This window comes from Narcine bancroftii, chromosome 8 (genome assembly GCF_036971445.1).
Source record: "Narcine bancroftii isolate sNarBan1 chromosome 8, sNarBan1.hap1, whole genome shotgun sequence".
Classification (NCBI taxonomy): Eukaryota; Metazoa; Chordata; class Chondrichthyes; order Torpediniformes; family Narcinidae; genus Narcine; species Narcine bancroftii.
In genome coordinates, this window is record NC_091476.1 from 71,032,669 (window position 1) to 71,052,737 (window position 20,069).

Here is a 20,069-nt window from a genome sequence, read left to right on the forward strand (position 1 = left end):
AATGTTTCTCTATCTTCCTATGTGATACAGCAAATCTGAAACTATCTTTGTGTTTAGCTTGAAGTTGTCTATCATAAGCCCCAATTTTTTTCAGGAACCAAAACCTTTTGGAAAAGCAGTTGTGAATTACATTTAAATTAGTAAACCACTCTCCCCAGCAGAAATCTCAACATGGTATCCAACTTTTGGAAATGGCAAAAACAAACACGTTGCATTTTGGGGAAATTGAGAAACAAAAGAATTGGCCAACGTTGCAAAGAGCTTCTAGAGCTTGAAGTGTGGATAAAAAGGGAATAGAACAAAATCTAATTGGGACAATGAGGTGCTCTGTAATCAGGATTGCAATGTGCAGTTTACATCAGAATGATTGAAGAATTCTGATAACCCAGCACTTTTCTTTCTCTTTAGTGCCAGCCTTCGGTTTCATTGATGGTCATACAATGCCTCTGGGATTTAGTCAATTAACACCAGGATTATGCACAGCTTTCAGAATGGGTACAAGAAATACTACATTGTCACAGCGTATTATTATCATATTTATTTGGAGCGTCCTGTGCCTTCTGCTGTGAGAGAACAGAGCAGCAAGACTGAAGAGTTCTTGCATATTTTTTGGTTGGGTACAACATCCCCTGGCGTTGTTAGAAAACGATGGGATGTGTAATTTTTTTGTTGTTGTTTCTTCATGCAGTAGGTTTGCTGAAGATTTCAAAAAGGCCTATAAATGCTTTTGGAAATATAACAAAGTAAAAACAAAATGTCATAGCGGCAGAGGGTTCTGTGTGGTGTTCTACTCTTTGTTTAGTAGCTGAGCGCATTCTGGTGCTTAATTAGGCTATTACTATTGATTTCTAGGTACACAGGAGGAGAATAACAGAGAGTTCCTGTCCCAATTCAGGGTGATGAGGATTGGGTTGAGAGTTTTAAAAAAAACTCCCACTTCCTCCAGCTCCCCAACCACTTCCCTTCCTACTCCTATCAGATAACCACCCTCAGCCCTCAGATACAGGTTTCTGAATCAGCATTTACTCCGATCCGATAGCCACTCTCGGCCCTCAGATACAGATTTCAGAATCAGGATGTACTCCGATCAGATACCCACCCTCAGCCCTCAGATACAGATTTCAGAATCAGGATTTACTCCGATCAGATAGCCACCCTCAGCCCTCAGATACAGATTTCAGAATCAGGATTTACTCCGATCAGATAGCCACCCTCGGCCCTCAGATACAGATTTCAGAATCAGGGTTTACTCTGATCAGATAGCCACCCTTGGCCCTCAGATACAGATTTCAGAATCAGGATTTACTCCGATCAGATACCCACCCTCAGCCCTCAGATACAGACTTTCTCAGTTAACCTCATGAATCCCAGTCTCGATGCCTGGTTTCACAAGCCTGTTTCCACTAACCCACAGACTGGTGCGGGTCTGTCCGCCTTTTAGCTTCTCACTGGTCTACTGCCAATAATGGAACCTTTACCTTTACTTCTTAAATGAGGAGCCCAAAACTGCTCACAATACTCCAAGTGAGATCTCACCAGTTCCTTATAAAGCCTCAAAATCACATCCCTGCTCTTATATTCTATTCCTCTGGAAACGAACTCCAGGACTGCATTTGTCTTCTTCACCACCGTCTCAACCTGCAAGTTTACCTTCAGGCAATCCTGTATGAGGGCACCAAGGTCCTTTTGCGTTGGGATTGTCTGCATGACTGTGCACTTTCTGACATTGTATTTAATTTGCCAATTCTCTACCCAAATCCTTCTGTTTCCTCTACACTACCTGCTCCTCCACCTACCTATGTGTCATCTGAAAACTTGGCCATAAAGCCATTCATTCCATAATCCAAATCATTAGTTTCTAATATAAAAAGAATAGGTCACCACACCAGCCACAGTGGAACACCACAAGCAACTGGCAGCCAATCAGAATATGATGCTTGTACTGGTTGTCCCTCTCTTATCCAGCTTGGTTATCCAGCTCTCCATGGTCTGCCAAATCCCATGGTCCAGCACATTTGAATCTGCTGCCATTAGTACAAACTCCTTACAGACAGTGCTGGACTCGAACCCCGGTCCCAATTGCTGGCACAGTAAAGGTGTTGCGCTAACTGTGCCGCCCGACAGTATTATTTCCTGTTTTAAGCTTTGTTCCACCTTTGATAATTTTAAATAGGGGGTTCGCTTCAGGGTCAGTTTCTGTTTTCTGACATTTTCTGTGGACAGCAATGGCCAGGTCCCGATGTTGCCGGATTAAAGAGGTCAGATTCAGATTTATTGTCTGGGTACATACGTGATATCACATACAACCCTGAGATTCTTTTTCCTACAGGCATGGCAGAATTTGAACTAATTGGCAGTGCAAAAAGATAAGCTGTACACAGCGTAAACATGTAAACAAATAAAAGAACTGTAATCAGATTTTGCACCATCTTGTACTTTCCAGATGCCTTTTAGGAAGGTCTGAATGTAAAACTTGTATATTTTGTTCAGGTACATGGTAGTTCATGTTTATGAAAACTAATCCAAATCCCTTTCAATTCTAGTGTGTTTCTTTTGGCATTTGATTCAGGTTAAATATTCTGTCATCAATTAATTTTAACAATCTTCCAAATTCATCATTCCATTCCATGTGACTTGAGCAGAAGTGGTCCAGGAAAACTATTATATCAGAGATGGCCAAACTATGACCCCTGTGCCAACTGCATTCATTGGCCATTTTTAAGCCCAGGGTGAATTTTAAAAATAAAATGGAATATGACCTGTTAGTACAGAGTCCTTTAACAATAAATTGCACTGTATGTATATTCCATTTCTTAATTTCAACACTAGATATCGCTGCCATTTTGAACAACTACTAGACCAGCCATTGCAATGTTACTCATCGATGAAAACATTTACCACCGTTTAGAAAAAAACATTTACCTCAGTTGATTAAACATTGTGGAACTGAAAAGAAGGAAAATAGCAAGAGAGTGCCGAAAGTTTCAGACACTGTGGGGGATAATTAATACTTTGTTCATAAAAGTCAAGGAAATATGGGGAAAAGGTCAGAAATTAGAACTAGGTGTGAGAATGGTTTAGCTCATGGTGAAGTGGCGGAGCAGACTCAATGGGCCAAATGGCCTGCTTCTGTTCCTCTATCTTGTGATAACGGACTGAGCAATACCAAGAGAGAACAAAGAAAATGTGTCTAAGTGCGAGTCCTTAAATGTGTCTCTGATTGACTTTGTCATTGTGGAGTCTGATGGTGGAGAGGTAGCAGTAGTTCCTGAACCTGGAGGGGCGAGTCATGTGATATCTGAACCTACTTCTTTCCTGATGGCAACATCAAGAACAGAGCGTGTGCTGGGTGGTGTGGATCTCTGATGGCTGCGTTCCCTGTAGATGTACTCAATAGTGGGAGGTTTTTGCCTGCAATGTCTTGGGCTGTGACCACTACCTTTTGGAGGTCTTTTACATACAGGGGTATGGGTGTTCCCATACCAGACCTGATGCAGCCAGTCAGCACACTTTCCACCACACCTCTGTAGAAATTTGCTTAGGTTCCTGCAGTCATACTAAACCTCTACAAACTCCTGAGGAAGTAAAGTTGCTGTTGTGGTTTCTTCACGATGGCATTGATGTGTTGGGTCTAGGAAAGATCCTCTGGGATGATGACTGCCAAGAATGTAAATGTTCACCTTCTCCACCTCTGATTTCCCCCAATGATCACTGGAGTGTGTGCCTCTGGTCAAAATCAGCTCCTTAGTTTTGGTGACATTGAGTGCGAGGTTGTTGTTGACTCATCCCCTTCCTTATTACAACCCACTACCATGGTATTGCCAGCAAATTTGTAGATGGTGTTATTGCCATACTGAGCAACACAGTCGTAGGTGTAAAGTGAGTAGATCAGGGGGCTAAGAACACAGCCCTGTGGTGTTCCAGTACTAATGGAGATTGTGGAGGAGAAGTTCTTACCAATCTTCGCTGATTGTGGTCTGGAGGTGAGGAAATCCATGATCCAATTACACAATGGAGTGTTAACTCCCAAGTCTTGGAGTTTGCTGAAAATCTTTGAGGGATGATGGTGTTAAATGCTGAACTGTGGTCAATAAAGAGCATCCTGATGTATGCATCTTTGCTGTCCAGGTGTTCCAGGGCTTTGTGTAGGGCCATAGAACTGTTACTACGATAGGCGAAGTGTAATGTATCCACGTCACTGTTCAGACAGGAGCTGATATGCCTCACACCAGTCTTTCAAAACATTTCATCACTGTTGATGTAAGTGCTACTGATTGATAGTATTAATGTACAAAATGAAAAGAAGGGGCCACAACACTGCCTCCTGTAGAACACCACGGGCAACTGGCAACAAATCAGAATATGATCCTTGTATTCCAACTCTCTGCTTCCTGCCATTGCTCCTCCCATGCTGGTATGTTTCCTATTATACCATGGGCTCTTATCTTGTTAAGTGGCCTCACATGTGGCACCTTGACAAATGCCTTCTGAAAATCCAAATAAAAACATTCAGCACCTGAACAGGGACTTGAACCCTGGACCCTCAGATTAAAAGTCTGATGCTCTACCAACTGAGCTATCCAGGCTCTGAAATGATAGGTTAAATGACTGATCAAGGACCAAGGAGCAAGGAGCACAGATTCAATGTAATGAGGGAATATTTTTAATTTAAAATTTTTAAAAATGTATACATACAGCATGGTAAAAGGCCCATGAGCCTGTGCTGACCAATTACACTAATTGACCTTCAACCCCTGGGATGTTTTGAAAGGTGGAAGGAAACTGGAGCATCTGAAAGAAACCCATGCAGATATAGGGAGAACGTACAAATTCCTTAAAGACTGTGGAATTCAAACCCCGGTCCCGATTGCTGACACAGTAACAGCATTGTGCTAACTGCGCCACTGTGAGGATAAACATATTATCCTGAGAAGTTTTGATCTGAATTCATTGCCTGTAAGGTTGGTTGAAACTCATCCAGGACTTCAAAAAAGGAATTGACTGGGGATTGGATTGGAATGTAGACAAGACAAAGGAGTTGATTGAGGACGAAGGAGGCCGACTACTCTTCATTTCCCATCAATGGTTCCGTCATGGAGAGTTCCTTGGTGTGCATATAAAAGGCATCCTATTCAGGTCCCACGACACCTCATTATTCAGGAGAGCACAACAGTACCTACACTTCCTCAGGAGGTTGAGGAGGGAAAAGCTACCTGCCCCCATCTTGACAACTTTTTACTGGAGCACAATTGAAAGTGTCCTGTCTGGCTGCATCATTGAGTGGGACGGTAGCTGCAAAGTATCAGACAAGAAGTCAATATACAAGCTCATCGAAACGGCCAAGAAGATCACTTGGGTCTCCTTTTCCTCTATTGATAAAATTTACCAGGATCATTGCATAAGTAGGGCTTAAAGAATTATGGAGGACCCTTTCCATCCAACTCATAGGATCTTTGATCCACTACCATCAAGAAGAAGGCAAGGAATTCATGCAGGCTCACTCCAAGCTGTGGGAGACTGGCTCAAAACTGGCTGAAGGGGTACCAGGAATGGAAGCTGGGATTTGAGAGCATGCCGAGGGTGCTGAAGACAGCCTGATCGTGTCCGAGGTTTGGATCTGGAGCTCAGGTTGCTGATGTTTTGGACTAAAGTCTGAGATTCTGCGGGAGCACTGGAGGCAAATCCACAGACACTCAATGACCCTGAAGAAACTCTCCTGCTTCTCTCTCTCTGCTGAGTGTGGTGCTGGTTAATTTCTGCTGATGGGAAATCTTTATCTGCCGTATGGCAGACTAAGTGCAATATTAAACATGTTTTATTATATGACAATAAAAGAATCTTGAAACTCAAGAATCAGGCAGGGAAATAGCTTCTTTCCACAGGCTCTGAGATTGATGAACAGTATCCTGTAACCAAATAAATCATGCAAAATATTTACATATATTTATCTAAAATTATATCTTTATGTATATATGTGATTCTGAGGTACCATGTATTGTGTGTGTACATGTGTGCACCATGGTCTGGAGAAATGCTTTTTCATTGGGTTATTTATGTACAGTCAGATGATAATAAACAAAAATAATTTGCTGTGGCATAGAGAGATGGAATTTGGTAGATTATATAACGAGCTACTGCTTTGAAACAAATTTTGGTAAATGTGAGGTAATCCACTTTGAAAGGAAAAATGGAAAATCAGAATTTTACTTAAATGGCAAGCGATTGCAGCATGCTGCTGTACAGAAAGACTTGGGAGAACTTGTGCATGAATTGCAAAAGGTTGGTTTGCAGGTGCAGCAAGCTATCAAGAAGACAAATGGAATGTTCTCAAGATGAGGTCTTTTTGTCCAGGAAGGTGCTGAGAGGTGGGTGGGGGGGGGGTATGATTGATGGGGACGAATGAATGCACGAGGGAGTCATGGAGGGAACGGTCCCTTCAGAACTCAGAGAGGGGAGGAGAGGGGATGGGATTCTGTTGTAAGTGCTGGAAATTGTTGGATGGGGAGGGTGATGGCGTGGTAGGTAAGGACAAGGGGAATCCTGTGTTTGTTGCATCTGGAGGCGGAGGGGGCCAGGGCAGATGACCGGGAAATGGAGGAAATGTGGGTGAGGGCTGAGTTGATGGTGGTGGAGGGAAAGAAGGCAGACATTTCAGAAGATCTGGATTAGAAGACCTCATTTTGGGAACAGATGCGGCAGAGACAGGGAAATTCCAAGAAGGGAATAGAATCCTTGCAGGGGACAGGGTGTGATAAGTGTAGTTGAGGTAGTGTGGGAGTTGGAGGGTTTGTAGTATATGTCAGGGGAAAGCTTGTCTCCCGAGTTGGTAACAGAGACATCCAGAAAGGGGAGAGTTTTGTCAGAGATGGACCTGGTGAGTTTGAGATCGGGGTGGAAGTTGGCAGCAAAATAAATGAAGTCGGCAAGCTCATCACGGGTACATGAGGCAGCCCCGATGAGGTCAGCAATATAATGGAGGAATAGTTGAGAGGTCTTGTCTGTTTGGGCTTGCAGCATGGATTGCTCCACAAAGCCCACAAATAGGCAGGTATAGTAGGGAACCATGCAGGTCCCCCCATGGCTACTACTTTGATTTGAAGGAAGTGAGATAAGTCAAAAGAGAAATTGCTTAGAGTGAGGAGAAGTTCTGCCAAGTGGAGGAGGGTGGTGATAGAGGGTAACTGGTCGGGTCTCTGGTCAAGAAAGAAGCGAAGTACTTTAAAACTTTCTGCATGGGGAGCAGAGGTATAAAGGGATTGGATATCGATTGTGAAGATGAGGTGGTCCAGTTTGTGGAATTTGGAGTCATTGAAGAGATGGAGAGCATGTGAGGTATCATGGATGTAGGTGGGGAGGGATTGGACCAGAGGAGAAAAGACACACCGACACATATTCCCTGCTCCACTCCTCTCTGCCTTGCGTCGGGATCACTCTCTCAAGCACTCATCCCTCCCCACCAATTTCCCCCTACAGCACCTTCCCCTGTGGTACAGGAGGTGCCACACTTGCGCCCACACCTCCCTCACCACAATCTGAGGCCACAAACAGACCTTTCAAGTGAAGCAACACTTCACTTGTGTATCTGCAGGATTGATAGACTCCATGCGGTGCTCCCTTTGCAGCCTTCTCTACATGAGACTGGGCGCAGACTGGGAGATTGTTTCACTGAGCACCTTCGCTCTGTTCGCACCAGTGACAGGGGTCTCCCAGTGGCCAAACACTTCAGTTCTTAGTCCCACTCCCATACTCACATGTCTGTCCATGGCCTCATGTACTATCCCACCAAGACCACCTGTAAATTGGAAGAACATCATCTGATTTTCAATCTGGGCACTCTCCAGCCAGATGGTTTCTGCTGACCTGCTATCCCTTCCTTTCCCCCTCTTGTCTTTCCCTCAGCTCTCCACCCTCTTCCCTCTCTATTCCCCCCCCCTGCTTGTTGCTGTGCCCTTCCTCTCTTCTCCACCTGTTACCTTCCCCCGCCATTACCTTTTTATTCGAATGCCTGCCAATATTTTTCCATACCTTGATGAAGGGCTCAAGCCTGAAACGTTGGTTATGTACTTTTTTTTAAACTTTATTTATTCGTTCAAAAAACAAATAGTACATAACATATACAACAATTAACCATAAACATGAATGTTATTTTTTATATATAGAAAAAAAAAAGAAAAGAAACCCCCCCCCCCTCTTCAGCCAACTCTCCTAAGGAGAGCCATAAAGAAAGAAAAAGGAAAAAAAATTAAAGAAAAATTAAATATACATATTAAGATCTAATCAATGTAAATTGAAATGTAAATATTCTGAGTATAACAACCACTTATTAATAAAAAAACTATAATTATCACATGAAACCTATGTAATTTTTTCCATTATTAAACAATATCTCATCTCATTATGCCATCTATTAATATCAATCATATTTGTATCTTTCCACGTACTAGCAATACATTTTTTCGCTACAAATAAAGCTAAATATACAAAAGCAAGCTGAAACTTATCTAATCCCAAGCCTTTCAAAGGTTGCAAACTACCCAATAAAAATACTGTCAGATCTAAAAGTATTTTAATCTTATACAGGTATTCTAAAAACAATTGAATTTTCTTCCAAAAAGATTGTATATGTATACATGACCAAACAGCATGAAAAAAAGTTCCAACTGCATTACCACATCTAAAACACAAATCTGATTCATGAAAACCATACTTTTTTAATTTTTCAGGTATTAAGTATAATTGATGTAAAAAATTATAATTAATCATTGCATAACGTGCATATATCAATCTAGTTACACTATCATGACATATATCTAACCAATCATCCTCGGAAAAAATAAAACCAATATCTGCTTCCCATTTACTTTTAGATCTATCCCAACCCTTTTTATCCATACCATCCTGTAATATTTGATACATAGATGAAATATAACCCTTCTCTGGTACCTTCATAAGAAAAGTCTCAAATTTAGTCATTTCAGGTAAAATACATACGTTTTACCAAAGATCGAATTTGATAATAGAGAAACAAAGAGTTCTTATCAATACCAAAACTATCCCTCATCTGATTAAAAGATAAAAATTTACCCTCTTTAAAACAATCTCCCAAATTTTTCACACCTTTAAATCTCCAATGCAATAAACTTCGATTATGTATTGAAAAAGAAATAAGTTGATTATTATACAAAGGAGTCAAAGCCGATAATTCACTCCTGGAGCCTATCATTTTATTTTTCTTTATCCATAACTTCATTAGATGTTTTAGTATAGGCACATTATATTGCTATAACAAATTTATATTCCATCTAAACAAAAATTGATGTATTTCAAATTCAGAAATATTTGCCATCTCAATTTTGGCCCAACTAGGAGGCCGTACCAAATCCATCAATGAACTAATAAATTTAAGTTGGGCTGCTTCATAATAATTTTGAAAATGTGGTAAACGTAATCCCCCTAACTCATATTTCCAAGTTAATTTGTTCAAAGCTACTCTCGAAAATTTACCTCGCCATAAAAACTCCCTAACCATTTTATTCAAATCTCGAAAAAAAATATGATCAAATACGGAATAGATTGAAACAAATATTGGATATGCGGAAAAATATTCATCTTAATTGTATTTATCCTACCCAATAAATTAATAGGTAAATCTTTCCATTTAATCAAATCAGTTTTAATTTTTTTAACGGAACATAATTTAATTTATATTAAGATTGATAATTAACATTCAAAATTATACCCAAATATTTAATTTTTATCAGTCCATTTCAAATTAATAATATTCTTATAAACTGAATAATCTCCTTCACTTACCGGTAATATTTCACCTTTTTCCCAATTAACTTTATATCCAGAAAGACATCCATATTGTATTAAACATTCCTTCAAGTGCAAACGTGACTGAGCTGGGTTTGTTAAATACATCATTAGCAAATAAATTAATTTTATACTCCTCGTCTAAAAATTTCATACCTTGTATCTGTGTATTTTGTCTTATCAGCTGTGCTAAAGGTTCAATCACTAACGCAAACAAAGCTGGTGATAAAGGACAACCTTGACAAGTTGATTGAGTCAATTTAAAAGGTTCCGAAATCAAACCATTCGTCAATACTCTAGCTACCGGTTTACTATACAAAGCCTTAATCCAACCAATAAAGAAAGGACCAAACTTAAATTTCTTCAAAACTTTAAACAAAAAATTCCCCATTCAACTCTATCAAATGCTTTTTCTGCATCTAAAGATATCACCATCGGGTGATCTGAAGATTGTCGAAATCTATTAATTACGTGCAGAATATTATCTGAAGCATATCTATTCTTTATAAAACCCATTTGATCCATATGAATCAACTTAGGTAAAAATGTAGCCAATCTATTTGTTATTATTTTATAATTATTATTTTATTATTATTTTTATTAATATTTTATTATTATTTTATTATTATACTATTATTTTATAATCTACATTTAACAACGAAATTGGTCTATATGAAGATATTTTCAAAGGATCTCTATCTTTCTTTGGAATTACTGTAATTAAAGCACTAGAACAAGACTCAGGCAATTCATAATGTTCTCCAACCTGGCTTAGTACATCTCCAAACACTGTAGAGAGGTCATCATAAAAAACTTTATAAAATTCGACCGAGAATCTATCATCACCAGGCAATTTATCGTTCGGCATTTCCATCATAGCCATTTAGTAAATGGTGCTTCTAACTCCTGTATATCTGCATCTTCTAATATCGGTAAATTCAACTGTGATTAAAAAAAAGATCAATCGATCCAGTTTCTTGTTTTCCTTCAGATGTATATAACTTTTTATAAAATGAACAAAATTCATCATTAATCTCATGAGGTTTATAAGTAATAAGAGAATTCCTTCTAACACCATTAATAGTCATCGAAATCTGTTCTTTCTTTAATTGCCACGCCAATACCTTATGTGCTTTCTCTCCCCATTCGTAATACCATTGTTTAGTCCTATTAATCACACATTCAAATTGATAAGATTGCAAAGTATTATATTCCAATTTCAACCTAGATAATTCTATTTTCTGATCTTCTGTAGCATCTTTCTGGAATTCCTTTTCTAACTCATCAATCTGTTTCTCTAATTCAAGACTCTGATTTAATCGATTCTTTTTTTTATTTTAGAAGTATAACTAATTATCTGTCCTCTCAAATAAGCTTTCTTAGCATCCCATAATACAAACTTACTTTGAACAGAATTAGAATTTTCTTTCAAAAAAAATTAATTTGTTTTTTCAAAAAATCAATAAATTCCGTATTTTTTAACAACATTGTATTAAACCTCCAACGATAGGCCATTTGAGTTTTCTCAGAAGTTGCATATGTAAAATATAACAAAGAATGATCCAAAATCACCCTACTTTTATATTCCGCTTGTTGTATTTTCCCTTGTAAATGTGCAGATACTAAAAAGAAGTCAATCCTTGAAAACGATTCATGTCTAGATGAATAAAAGGAGAAATCTTTCTCTGTCGGATTAAGATGTCTCCAAATATCTACAAAATTAAGATCTTTTATCAACGCTTGAACCTGAACTGCCATCTTAGATTTCTTAACTTTCTTCGGAGATTTATCTAATAAAGGTTCCAAAACACAATTAAAATCACCACCAACTAAAATATTATTATTAGCCTGACCCAAACATAAAAATTCATCAGAAATAAATGTTTCAACATCTGCATTTGGGGCATAAATATTAAGTAAAGTCCAAAATTCACTAAAAATCTTTCAATTCAATTTAAGAATACATCCTGCCTTTTCCTCCATTGATTGTAATTCAAAAGATAAATTTTTGTGTATCAAAATTGCTACGCCTTTAGCCCTAGAATTAAATGAAGAAGAATATACATGCCCAACCCAGTCCCTCTTTAATTTCATACTTTCCTTCATATTCAAATGTGTTTCTTGTAAAAAAGCAACATTAATTTTCATTTTCTGAATATACGCCAAGACTCGCTAACGCTTAATCGGACTGTTTAAACCTCGAACATTAAAAGTAGCAAATCTCAACTTCGACATAACTACTATTATTACTAAGTACCAATAATATCTTTATATAAAAACTCAAAACAATGTATATAGGCCCTCCAATAGGAGAAAAAAAATCACAAATTAAAAGCTAACTAAAATGAAAATAAAAAAATTAATAAAGAAAAAAAAAGAAAATTCCCCCCCCCCCCAAAAAAGCTACCAAAAGGTAGTAATCCCTAAACAAAAATTGGATGTGGGTCACCCACCAGTGGCTGATGACTAGTAAAGAACTTAGAGCAAATCTCTCCCTCCCCAGCCAAATAATGAATAACATCAAAATATCATAATAATAATTCTGGCAATGAATCAGGAAAAATCATTGCTTCACGATCATTCTCAAAAAGCCAAAATTGATATTCTCCATAAAACACTTTCAACGCTGCCGGGTAGTGAAAAGTAGACTTATAACCTTTACGCCACAAAACTTCTTTAACTGGATTAAATCGACATCAACATTGAATGACCTCTTGACTCAAATCAGAATTTTAAAAAACTGCTATTCTGAATCAATAATGGAGTTTGTCGTTGTCTCGCATTTTGCACTGCTAGTCGAAGTATTGCTTCTCTGTCCAAATAATTCAAACATTGAATTGTTACCGGTCTCGGTGGTTGACCAGCTAAGGGTGTTCTTCTTAAAGCTCTATGGGCCCTTTCCAGTACCAAGCCTCCAGAAAAAAATTCTTACCCTAATACTTGTGGGATCCAGTCTTTAAAAAAAACGAAGAAGATCTTGTCCTTCTATACCTTCTGGCAAACCAACGATTTTCACATTATTCCTTCTACTTTGATTCTCCAAGTAGTCTATTTTCCTCTCTAACTCCTTCTCGCGTTCTCCCAATTCTATGACTGATTTTTCAACCTTCAACACTTTTTCTGTGTTAGAAGCCACTTGTTGTTTACAGTCCAAAAAAGCAGTCTGAAATTTTTTAAATTCTTCATTAGATGCATCCACATGTGCTTTAACTGTATTCAATTCTGAACTTATACTAGCATTCATTTGAATCATTTGAATCATTAGAGGTTGAATGACTGCATTTAATTGCATACATTGTAAATCAGAAAAGCTCAGCCCTGCTTTCTCTGACGTAGTGGCAGAACCAGGTAACTGCAGTTCCTGCTGCAACTCAACCAAAGGCATTTTAAAAGTTTTACTGCGGGTCTGGACTCCCAGCGACAGCACCCCGACTTCCTCAGGGGGTCGCCGCTGGTCTCCCCCCTCATCTCGATGTTTTTTCACAAAATCACGAAGGAAAGCGAAGCGATATCTTCAGGTTGAAATGCTTCCTGATGCATTTCCAACAATGGAGTCGTCTTCCTGCGTGCTCCCTCCGTTAAAATCGAAAGGCTTTCCAAATCGGGATCCACTTCTTGGGAACACGCACCTTCTTCCAGAGAACGGGTAATTCCAGCGCCATCCTTCACTTGGTGAATAGTAGACATTTTTTTTTCAGCTCCTACAGGCAGTCTTTGAGGTTTAGACACTGAAGAAATTAAACCTGAAGCTGTATCAAGTCATCTAGGCCCCAAATCTTCAGCACTTCGAAAATGTAACTTTTTCTGCACTTGAGGTTTAATCTTTTTACCATTAATGGCCATAATAGTTCCTTAATACTTTAAACTAAAATATAAAAAGTTTAAACTTGAAAACAAGGGGTTTAAAAAATGGGTACTTAAATGTCTGGCCAGAGAGGTCGAGATTACACGTCTAGACTCTACGCCATCTTGCCACACCCCCCTGGTTATGTACTTTGAATCTTTGCTATATAAAGGGCTCTGTTTGACCTGCAGAGTTTCTCCAGCTTTGTTTTTACTTCAAACATGGTGTCTGCAGATTTTTGTGTTTAATCTCTTGAGGAAGGATGTTCTGGCTTTGGAGGAGGTTCACCAGGTTGATTCCAGGGATGAGGGGTTTGGCCTATGAAGAGAGATTGAATCATCTGGGACTGGACTCGCTGGAATTTAGAAGAATGAAAGGGAATCTTATAGAAACATGTAAAATTATGAAAGATGGAGGTAATTTGTTTTCCATTGGTTGGGGAGACCACCAATATAGATTCAAGATTCAGGGTAGTAGATTTAGGACGGAGATGAGGAGGAATCTGTGGAATTCGCTACCCATTGAAGCAGTGGAGACGACCTCAGTAAATATATTTAAGTAAAGGTTGGATAGATTTTTACAGAATAGGGGCATCAAGGGATATGGGGAAAAGGTAGGTAGGTGGCGATGAACCTGTCATCAGATCAGCCACGATCTCATTAAATGGTGCAGCAGCCAAGACGGGCCGGATGGCCGACTCCTGCTCCTATGTCTTAAGTTCTAATGTAATTCTTTATTTAAGTTCTGGCCAAAGGAAGGGAAAATGAGATTGTTCTTGTTTTTGACCCTTCCTTCATGGATTTGGACTGTCATTTACAGATAAAGTGACTTCACCTTGTTTTTATAAGGGTCTTGTACTCAGCCACCTGTGCTATAATAAACACAAGTTAATTAAGGAAAATATCTCTAAGCTGTACAATTAAAATTTATGAGAACAACTTAAAACTTAAATCTGCAGTAAAAATAGTTGGCACTGACTATGAAGGACATCAAGGACGTTGGTTAAATTTCATTTCCTGAACTCACATTTTGCAAAGATCAACAACGTGAAAATCTCATGAACATAAAACATTCTAGCACAGAGCAGATCCTTCGGCCCGTGATGTTGCGGTGACGTATAAAAACCTAACCAACAATCTATACCAGTGGTTTTCAAACTTTTTCTTTCCACTATCCTATGTCATCGGTGCTCTGTGATTCGTAAGGGATTATTTATATGAGTAGAAGAAAAAAGTTTGAAAACCACAAATCTAAACCTTCTCTACCTCACACCCTCCACTGTTCTTGCATCCATGTGTCTAAGAGTATTTTAAATGTTCCTTTGGTACCACCCCCTGGCATTGCATTCCAGTCACCCACTACTATTCTTTGTGTGAAATAAAACGTACCCCTGATGTCTCTCCTGAAGGCCAGAAGATATAAGAGCAGAAATAGGCTATTCAGCCTATCGAGTCTTCCCCACCATTTAATCATGAGCTGATCCATTTAAATTTTTTTAAAATGTGAATTCTGGTCAGCGTCTTTGACAGTAGCAGCAATTGTGCTGTTGTGTTTGGAATCATTTGTGCACAAAAGAGCGGTTTTGTTTTCAGTCTGGGAACAGGAAGATCTTGTTTATTTTCAGCCGCTGCTGACCCGTCAAAGGCATGTCTTTGAATCCTCTAACAAACTTCAATCAAATATATACTGACTGGTTGCATCACAGCCTGATTTGGGAATTCAACTGCCAGATCTGCAGAAGCCATCAAACATAGCCAGGTCCATCACGGGCTCCGACCTCCCATCCACTGAGTGCTAAATCAAGGAGGCAGCCGACATCATAAAAGGACCCCAGTCACTCTGGCCACAACCTCTTCTCACTGTTACCTCAGGCAGAAGGTACAATGTGGGATAACTAAATATGGTTGTGGACTTAACATTAAATTTATTATTGCCCAACATCAAAATGGATGGTTGATAGGAAGAACGAGGAAAAGGTATCTTAATTATACAGTGCCCTCCATAATGTTTGGGACCAAATCACTTAGTTTCTTTATTTGCCCCTGTGCTCCACAGTTTTAAATTTGTAATCAAGCAATTTGCATGCAATTAAAGTGCACATTCCAGATTTTATTCAAGGGTATTTGTGTACATTGTGGTTTGACCATGTAGAGATTGCAGAATTTTTTATACATAGTCCCCTCATTTCAGGACACCATAATATTTGGGTCATAGCAAATCTGAGGAGATTAGATGTTTCTATGCACTTCAGAATTCATTTTGCTACTGCCGTCAGCAGCTACATCATCAATGCACAGGTACCTGTGTCAGCCATACATGCCCAGGCCATAATACCTCCACCATCACGTTTCATAAATGAGATAAATTGAATCTTGGGCATTTCCTTTATGTCTCCACATTTTACTCTTGCCATCACTCTGATACAGGTTTATCTTGGTCTCATCTGTCCACAAGATCTTTTACTGGAATTCTGCAGACTCTTTCAAATACTTCTTGGCAGTCATCTGACCATCCTGTTTCTGTGGCTAACTAGTGGGTTGCATCTTGCAGTGTAACCTCTGTATTTTTGTTCATGAGTCTTCAGCGGACAGTAGTCATTGACACATCCTGCCTCTCGAAGAGAGTTTCTGATCTGTCGGACAGGCGTTTGGCGATTTGTCTACATTATGATGAAGATTCTTCTGACATCAGCAGTGGAGACCTTCCTTGACCTACCAGTCCCTTTGCAACTACAGAGCTCACCAGGATGCTCTTTTCTCCTTAATGATGTTCCAACGAGTTTATTTTGGTCGTCCTAAGGTTTGGGTGACGTCTCTTACTGTTTTATTCTTGTTTTTCAGCCTCATAACGGCTTCTTTGACTTTCTTTGGCACATCTCTGGTCCTCAAGTTGAAAATGGCAACTACAGACTCCAAAGGTGATCAAAAGCTTCGAAGCAAGCCCAGCTCTCTTATACCTGCACCAGTGAAGCAATTAAACATCCTTGAGTCATCACAAACACCTGTGAAGCCAAATGTCCCAAACATTATGGTGCCCTGAAATGGGGGAGCTCTGTATAAAAAGTGTTCTTATTTCCACATGGTCAAACCAAAATGCTTGGGAGCCCTTTTGCCCTTAGCACCTTCTTGAATCCTGTTTCCAATAGCTGGTTCTCCCAAGCCCATCTCCATCAGCCCACAGACTGTGTGGGTGCCCCAACCCCAAATTGCCCGCATCCCGCGTGAGTCCCTCAGCTGCTGAGCCCCTCGACAGTCCGCCCTTCCCTTGAGGCCGTGTGGCTTCAGCATTGATTGTCCGTCTCCAACTGCTTCAGGATGGTGAGACACGTTCTTGATCTGTTGGAGATCTGGTTAAAGTGCTTCCTCAGACCTATCAGATTGAATGCTCCAAGCTTATGACTTTACCAAGGAATGAAGGAAGATAGGACAGTGATGTGCAATTTAAAGAGCAGTCAGCAGGTGGTGATGTTTATCTGTGCCCAAGTGCTCGGTGCTCCTGAACCTGGGTGAGAAATGCTTTGTGGAACTGCTGCAGTTTACAGTTGTGGTTTTAACTTCAGCAAGTTTAATCATCTGTGAACCTCCTGGGGATTGTTGCATTGTTGAAAACAGCATTTTAGTTGTGACGTTGTCTCGTCTTGCTGCTTAGATGGTTTGAATGAATATTTATTCAGAAATTGTAATTAATGTACAACATCAAGAGGAGTTTTAAAAAAATATTTAGACATAAAGCACGGTAATAGGCCATTTCGGCCCATGAGTCCATGCTGCCTAATTGCATCCCATTAACCTACACCCCTGGTACATTTTGAGTAGAGAAAATGCACAAACTCCTTATAGACAGCATGGGATTCAAACCTTGGTCAGGTCCTAATCACTGGCAATAACCACTATGCCATCTTCTCTCCTGCCCTCTTATCCAGGTCATAAGAACATTGGGAGCAGGATTAGGTAATCCAGCCCATCGCGCCTGCTCCGCCATTCAATGTGATCATGGCTGATCTGATGACAGGCTCATCTCCACCTATCTGCCTTTTCCCCATATCCCTTAATTCCCCATCTCTGTAAAAATCTATCCAACCTTTTCTTAAATATATTTACCGAGTTTGCCTCCACTGCTTCAATGGGCAGCGAATTCCATAGATTCACCCACCTCTGGGAAAAGCAGTTCCTCCTCATCTCCATCCTAAATCTACTCCCCTGGATCTTGAGGCTATGTCCCATAGTTCTAGTCTCCCCCACCAATGGGAACAACTTACCCACCTCTAGCTTATCGAAGTCTTTCATAATTTTACATGTTTCTATAAGATCCCCTCTCATTCTTCTAAACTTCACCGAGTACAGTCCCAGACGACTCAATCACTTCTCAAAGGCCCACTCCTTCATCCCTGGAATCACTTGGTGAACTTCCTCTGCACCACCTCCAAAGCCAGTTCATCCTCAAGTAAGGAGACCAGAACTGCTTTCTTCCTTCCTTTTTACTCAAACCTGGTCAGTACTTTGAGGGGATACCGCCTGGGAACATCAAGTGCCGTATGTTTCTGTGAGATGCTCTGGACAAGGTGGCGACTCTCTCTCTGTCTTATGGTAGACAGAAGTTAAAGAATTTATTGCTTTCCAGTTGCTTATCAGCATTCAATGTGCAGGGCAGAATTTTATATAAACTTCGTTGAAACCAGATTCTAAAATAGCCTATAAATGGAGCCAATGGTAGTTTTATTTATAAATACTGCAACCGCAGGATCTGCGCCCAAGACGGCGCTACTTATGATCGGCAGCAGCCATGAGGGGTTGCAGACTCCGGGAAACAGAGGACTGGAGTAGGGCACCAGAAAACAAGGAGAACCCCCCCCCCCCCCATTTGAGAAAGAGAGCAGAAGAAACTAGCAATGGGGCAGTGACCACGGCGTTAGACCAGTGAGGGGCCTTGAGGTTGAAGAACACACAGGTGGTGAGCAGTTGGTGACTTGAGGTGAGGAACACATGCAGGCTGCTGGTGACTGTCGAGGGATTCACACTGGGCTCTGGTCTGCTGGAGACTGGCTTGAGGCTGGGCTCGATGGCTATCAGGTATCGCAACTGGGATGCGACAGGGCGCTGAAGGGTACCTCATCGTGTTGGAGGTTCAAATCTGGAGCTCGGGCTGCTGATGGTTTGGACGAGACTCTGCATGGCTGCGGGAGCGCCGGAGGTGAATCCACGGACACTCGGTGACTTTGAAGGGACTGTTTCTCTGACTGTAAGAAGTGTCAGGCAATTTCTGCCGATGGCGAATCTCTCTGCCTTGCGGCAGACAAAAACACATTTTCTGTAATGATACACTGTCTTTATTACATGACAAAAAATTGAATCTTGAATCTTAAAGTAGGTTATAAATATTTTCCATTTTCACCCCAATTTCATTTTTGGACTCTAGTATTTGTGCTGATCTTGGGCACACGGCACACTCTGCCAATTTTTTTTACTGTGCTTTGCCCATTGTTATTGAATATATAATACAGGAATATTCAATCATTTATCAATTCAAAGTAACTAAATTAGAATCATACAAAATTTTCTCATAATTTAAAGTTTGCAATAGATTTTGTTTAAATATAGGGATGTAGCACGGTGACAGGCCCTTCTGGCCCACAACCCTGTGCTGCCCAATTAAACCCAATTAATCTATGACCCCCCCCCGGTATGTTTTTGAAGGATGGGAGGAAACCAGAGTGCCCGGAGGAAACCCACTCAGAGAATGCACAAACTCCTTACAGGCAGTGCCAGATTCAAACCCGGGTTGATGGCAAGCGTTGCGCTAACTGTGTCGCGTGCAGATCTATTCCGATGGCGGTGAGAAGTCTGATGTGCAAAGTGAGACTGATAATGAATGTGTTGAAGTAAAAACAACAACGTTGGAGAAATTCAGCAGGTCGAACAGTGTACAGGCAGTCCTCGGGTTACGAACGTCCAACTTATGGACAACTCATATTTGCGAGCAGACTACACGCCGTTTCAGCGGTTCATTAGCTCGAGGAAGGAGAATGCTGTCTGACATTTTACATCAGATCACAGTTATTTACCCTTTTAACTATGCCCCCAACGCATAAATCCGATGTAAGAAAAGCTCTGTACAAACCTCCCTTGATCCCTACTTCAAGAAATTTGACTGACGCTAAATCAGAACTGTGTGTGTTCTGACTTACCTACAAATTCAACTTAAAGACAGACTTAGGAACAGATCTCGTTCGTAACCCGGGGACTGCCTATAGTTTAGATTGTAGAGATAAAGGTACATCATCGACGTTTTGGCCTTGAGCCCTTCATCGAGGTATGTAAAAATGTCGACATGCGCCTAAACAAAAAGCTGTCAAAGCTGTTCTTGGCTCCCATTTCACACCAGTTTAGGCTTTGGTTGTACAGAACATTAA

The 20,069-nt window shown here is 40.2% G+C and overlaps 1 protein-coding gene and 1 non-coding gene across 5 annotated transcripts in view; one reads left to right on the plus strand and one right to left on the minus strand.

Moving 5' to 3' along the window:
- Positions 1-20,069, plus strand: part of LOC138740832 (spectrin beta chain, non-erythrocytic 1-like) — a 393,831-nt gene that overhangs the window by 76,449 nt on the left and 297,313 nt on the right. The gene's annotated exons all lie outside the window — the stretch shown is intronic.
- On the minus strand, positions 4,514-4,586 carry trnak-uuu (transfer RNA lysine (anticodon UUU)). Its single transcript has one exon. It is a non-coding gene; the product is annotated as a tRNA-Lys (tRNA).